This window comes from Ctenopharyngodon idella, chromosome 6 (assembly GCF_019924925.1).
Source record: "Ctenopharyngodon idella isolate HZGC_01 chromosome 6, HZGC01, whole genome shotgun sequence".
Lineage (NCBI taxonomy): Eukaryota > Metazoa > Chordata > Actinopteri > Cypriniformes > Xenocyprididae > Ctenopharyngodon > Ctenopharyngodon idella.
Window position 1 is genome coordinate 13,107,157 of NC_067225.1, and position 6,000 is coordinate 13,113,156.

The 6,000-nt window shown below is 40.8% G+C and overlaps 1 long non-coding RNA gene across 1 annotated transcript in view; it reads left to right on the forward strand.

Annotated features, from left to right (window-relative positions):
• LOC127514976 (uncharacterized) overlaps positions 1–4,723 on the forward strand; it is a 49,386-nt gene extending 44,663 nt beyond the window's left edge. The window contains exon 4 of the long non-coding RNA XR_007930743.1: positions 1,948–4,723. This is a non-coding gene — a long non-coding RNA (uncharacterized LOC127514976). The remainder of the gene's footprint in view (positions 1–1,947) is intronic.
• Positions 4,724–6,000: the final 1,277 nt, after the last annotated feature.

Below are 6,000 nucleotides of genomic sequence, written 5' to 3' on the forward strand. Positions count from 1 at the left end.
GCTTTCCAGGTTATGAGCATGTGCGTCTCTGGCGCGCCACCAAACCCCAGTGCCGCTCGCTGGCACACGCGCCGCTCTGTTCGAGAGATTCAGAGCTGAGCGACTGCCGAAGACGTCCGCCAGATCTGTCAGGAGTAGATACTTATCATTCAGTTATGTGTTCATTAGATGCATTCGACGAATCGTTCAGCCAAAAATCTAAATACTCTCATCATTTACTCAGTCCAAACCTCCTCGCAGCTCTTTCACTTAATAAGGACCGCCATCATCAAGCTGCAGAAAGCTCTAAAAAGCAGTTGTCCATGTGACTCGTGCTCTCTATTACATGCTGTGTGTGAGAAACAGACACAAATGTAAGTTATTATCTGAAATTCACTCGGCACATTTAGACGCAGGTGCCACATGATGATCATACAGCAAATTTGTAAGTTATAAATTCAACCTATATATTTTCTAAATGGATTTTATTGATTTTATTGTAAAATAATTCATGCATATGTTCCTTTTTTATTGTTTTGACTTTCCGGTAAAGTGACAGACTTCTCTCTGATGACATATGCAGGACTTCTCCCATCATTTAGTGTGTTTAAACCCCGCCCCTTCCTTACCATCCACTGTAAGCTTGCATTCAGCTCCGCCTCCATTTTCTAGAGTGATGCCCACATCTCGACATCCAATCAACACCCAGCAGATAAAACCAAGTCTCCGCCCTACAGTTTTTTTTTTTTTTTGATAACCTGTTATCATTGAACTGCTTTAACGGCGCTTTTTTTGTGTGTGTGTGTGTGTGTGTGTGTCTGTGTGTCTGTGTGTGTGTGGACCGATGAAGATCAGCGTCTTGAGCTAATACTGTGGTACTGCTGGTCTCAGAGCTCTCAGACAGATTGCAACTGATCACACAGACAGACACACACACACACACACACACACACACACACACACACTCTCTGCGCCTCTGCGTGTGTGAGGATCGCAGGTGGACCAGCACTAAGCTGAACCTCTTTGGCAGAAAATTAACGAGGCTGCCGCTGATGTCAGTCCACACTGATCTGAGCACAGCTCCACTCCGCCTCATGGACACACATTATCTTGAGTTTCCTCATCAACTTTCTTTCAAGTCTTTCCTGAAGTGTGTGTGTGTGTGTGTGTGTGTGTGTGTGCGTGCACATGTAAATCTCTCGGACGGAGCTGCTGAGGTCTCTGTCTGTCCTGATGCGTCACAGATAGCCGGTAACTACAATGCTACTATATATATAAAAAAATAATAATCTAACTATATGATCATGTATAGTTAGTTTAGTAAAATAAAGACTTGTAAAAGGGAGGAGAAAACCCTTCCCATGAGGACGGCACGATAATCAAAATAAAACCAAAATCGCGATATGTGATTTATTTAAATAAATACATGCGCTGCGTGTTTCAGAGAGAAGCGCGTCACTGTGTTTGTCACTAATTCATTAGTCATTTTGTAGAATCCACTCAAATCAGGCAGACGTCCTCGTCCACAAAAACATCAATGAAACTGCTTTTGTGAGCTCAGTTATTGGCTGTTGAGACCATCGAAATTAAAGAGACATTTAGCAGCTCATGAATATGTAAATGTGGGCGGGCCTGTGTTAATGAGCTCCTGGTTGCGCTGTCAATCATGATGATTTTTGCGGTAAATGTTCTTTATATGTGGAATGCAGAGGAAGTTTCACTGTATTGAACTTTTATTTCAAAGAGACTCTTCAGATTGTGTGCGGATCGTCTCTCAAACCCCCGAAACAGCCTCTATGTCCGTCCAAACATCATTTTTCATCTGGGCGTTTGGCGTGTCAGTGTTTGTGTGTGTAATGTATCAGTGTGTGATTTCTGACAGAGGAAGTGCTGGTGAGTGTGAGTGTGTGTTGTGCGTTATGTCAGCATCGATCGGCTCTCAGACAGCTCATTCTGCTCCGCTGACAGACAGTGATGGAGGGCGGCACTGACTCCAGACCAGCGCGTCCACGACACACTGACACACTGTCCCGCGCTCACAGAGTCCATCGATCCGATCCGGATGGACGGCCGAAGACAAAGACGCACACGTACTGCAGCTTCAGAGCCGTTTCTACACCGCTAAACTGAGCAAATCTAGAATGAACTCAAGCACAGCTCAAAACTTCACAACTGACTGAATCTAATTCCCTTTATATCTTCTTTGGATGCTTTGCTGTTGTAGCTGAAGTCTTTTGAAAAACTCATAAAGCACTGGACACTCTTATGAGACACAGGCGTGTTTTTAAGTCAGCTTTCTCTTGTGTTTGTGGTCAGAATTCAGTGTGTGAGAAACTGAATTCAGCCACAGCAGAATGTTATAGAGATCAGATCTACATCAGGCCCAAATATTTATTATAGACTATAAAAGTATTTTAATATTTTGAATCAGTTTTATTTCCTGTTTTATATTTATTTCAGTTTTAGTTTCAGTAATTTCACTGTACAGTAAGTACTTTTTTCAGTATTTCTCATTTTTGTTTAATTTTTTCATCTAAAATTAGTATTTTATTTTTAATCAGCTCTTTCAATTAACAAAAAGATTTGTAAGAGTTTTAGTTCATAACAGGACTGTTGTCTGTTTTTCAAGTCTTGTGAAATCATGTGATAATCATAAATGAGAATCTTCAGTGAGATTTTAACTAGATGGAGTCACTGAGTCGTCTGATTTAGGAACAATCATTCTAACGATTAAATGATTCACTGAAAAGATTCACTTCAACGGAATGATTCCTTAGCATTACATGAATTTTAAAGTCTCTTATGCTCTTCCATGTTGATTTAATAAATCCTTAATGAATAAAAGTATTAATCTCTTTCATAAATTCATACTGAATTTTGAACAGTAGTGTATTTTTTATCACAGAATTTATTAATCTTTGTTAATGTCAATCAATAAAAATATAATTGTTCATGTTAGCTCACAGTGAATTAACTACTGCTAACAGATACACCTTTTAACTTTATAAACGGAAAATTAACACAATTACAAAATTATCATTAGTTTGATTAATTCATATTCCGTAGAAGTATTATTAGTCATGTTAAGTAATGTAGTTAAGTAATGTTAATGAATGAGAACTTATTGTAAAGCATTAATGATTCATTCACAAATTTGCTGTTTCTCTCATGAATCATGTAATATTGACTAAAATTAAAATTGGAATTCATAAAATATCACATGACTTCAGAAGACCTGGACTAAAGCACTCCAGTCATATGGATGCATTTAAGGGTCTTTTAATGGTGCTTTTAAGTCCTTTTTAACCTTAATAAGCTTCAGTTGGCATTCAACCTGTAAACGATGCCAGAATGATGATTTTTGGGTGAACTGTTGCTTTAATACGGCAGTCTGAACTGTTGATATGTGCATGTGTAATTTGTGTCCCTGTGCTGTTCAGAGCGAACGAGAGCGAAGCGTGAACGTTCAGCAGAGGAGCGCGTCACACTTTCTGAGTCCTTCAGAGAGGAAAGTTCATTAAACACCTCTGGGACGAGTCTCCTTAGTTTAGCGGTGACATCTGGGTGTGCAACGGTTAAAACGTTCGCACCTGTTTCTGAACGCTCTGCCACACACACACTCGACAGACGGCAGAGAGAGAGAAAGAGAGAGAGAGTTATTCTGCGGCCCTTCACCTGCTTTGATAAAATAAGGCAATTACTGTGAGACAAGCGCGAGAAGTGCAGGGGACGGCAGTCAGGCGTTTACTTAAACTGGAGTTTCTACTTCAAAGGGCCGAAGGAGCCGCAGCGGAGCGAGAGCGGAGGAGAGCTCGCCATCTCATCAGAAACACATCTGATATTCCTCTCACCCTAATCCTCACACAGCGGCCGCCATTAGCCTGAACACACACACACACACACACTCACTCACTCACTCACTCACTCACACACACACACAAATTCAACAGACAGAGCTTTTTAGTACAAGCGACAGCTGAGCGATGAATCTCTTTGCAAGTCAAGGTGAAATATCGTAGCTTTCCATTCAAAGTTGAGAATTTAACTTGTGTGTAAAATTGGAATATTGCAAAAAACATCTGCAAATAAAGCAGCGTTTCATCCTATGTGTTCAAGAGAACAAAATCGTCTCTTCCTGGGAAATTTGCACAAAATATCTGCAATAAAAATGTAAGTTCTTTCAATCGGGCTCTTTTTTCCTCCATCATAAATGAGTTGGTCTGAGAGCGTCAGACGAAACACAATAAACGCTGTCATGTGATCTTGCGTTCGGATGCTGGTGTTTGGGAACACAAGACGCTTCTGGAGGAATTAAACCAAATCATTGTGATGACAGACTTTGACTCAGGCGTTTCAGAACCACCAAACCAACATTTGAGATGCTTTGATGCGATTGGTCCACTGGTTAGTCCAGTTATCCAATCACAGCCTCTGCTGAGGCAAAGTCACATGAGGTTTTGAGGGATTTATTCGGTAAATGAAATTCAGTGGGGTTTTGTCAAACCTGGCATAGATTTTCTTCATCTGAACACACAAATGAGATTTCAGAGGTTCTAATTTTATTGTGACTAATCAAATGTAAGTAAATGTGTAAATAAAAGTGCCTTTGACTTTTGATCTGTTCATCTCTGAGTTATATCCTGTAATATCCTAATGAAAAAAACTAGAAACTGTGTTAAATTAGAAATTGCAAAAAAAAAAAAAAAGTATGATCTCAGAGTTTTGGACCCTGCTGTATGTAAGTGTGTGTGTGTGTGTGTGTGTGTGTGTGTGTGTGATATATAGCACGCTATATACACTCTTTGATCAGAATACAGCAGTGATATAAACACTCGTCTCTGTTTGTTTTGTAAGTGGACTAAAATCAATATTCCAAACTTCTCAAGTTTTCAAAGGCATCCAGGAGCGACACGCTTCAGATGTCTGCATACTTCACAACTACAAACCCTTCATAAGAAGATCTGTGTGAATAAACCACGCTTTCAAAGCGTTCACCAGAACGGTTCAAAGTGCTACATGTGTTTCATTATCTGACATATTCTTCAGAGGTGGATGGAGAGTGAGATGAGCAGGAGTGTGTGTGTGTGTGTGTGTGTGTGTGTGTGTGTGTGTGTGTGTGTGTTCATGTGCTCTTTGTTCATCTGTACAATATTGCAGCACAATCACACAGAGATCTGCATTTACTAAAGTCAGTGTCACTGTTGAGTTCAGCTTTAGTCTGTGATTCTGTGAGACGCGTGACTGTCACAAGACACAATACATGACTTTATTATATTTGTAAAACTTTATATTTTGTCAGCTAACATTCAAAGGTTTGAAGTCGTTTCTAAAAGAGTCTCTTCTGCTCACCAAGGCTGCATTTATTTGATCAAAAATACAGTAAAACAGTGAAATATTATTCCAGTGTAAATCAGCTGTTTTCTATGTGAATATATAGTAAAGTGTAATTTATTCCTGTGATCAAAGCTGAATGTTCAGCATCATTACTCCAGTCTTCAGTGTCACATGATCCTTCAGAAATCATTCTGATATGCTGATAAAAGATACATCATGCAGATGCGCTGGGACACATCATCAGTGATGTATTCTGGGGTCATTGGGTGTTTCGGGTCTTACAACATCAGACACCCTCGCCCAGGTGACCCGGCCAGAGCTGATCAGACCCCGGCCTGTGTCCCAGCAGCAATTGTCCATGGTTCTGCCCTCTTAATCCAAAGCCACCTAGTGGTTTTCTCTGCGGCTTCGGTTGCGGATCTGATCGCCTTCCTCTTTGCCTCCCCGATGATGCCTAGCAGTGTGAACACTTTGCAGAGTGATCACCCTGCAAATCCTCTGCAGCCGACCTCTAGAGGCTCACAACGAGTTTGCCAGCCCTGCCTCCTACACTCTTCCACTAGCTCCTGGTACTTGGCGCGCTTCCTCTCATTGGCCTCGTCCATGCGCTCTTCCCAGGGAATGGTAAGCTCCAGCAAGATCAATTGCTTGGTAAAATCTGAGACAATGATCATGTCTGGACGAAGC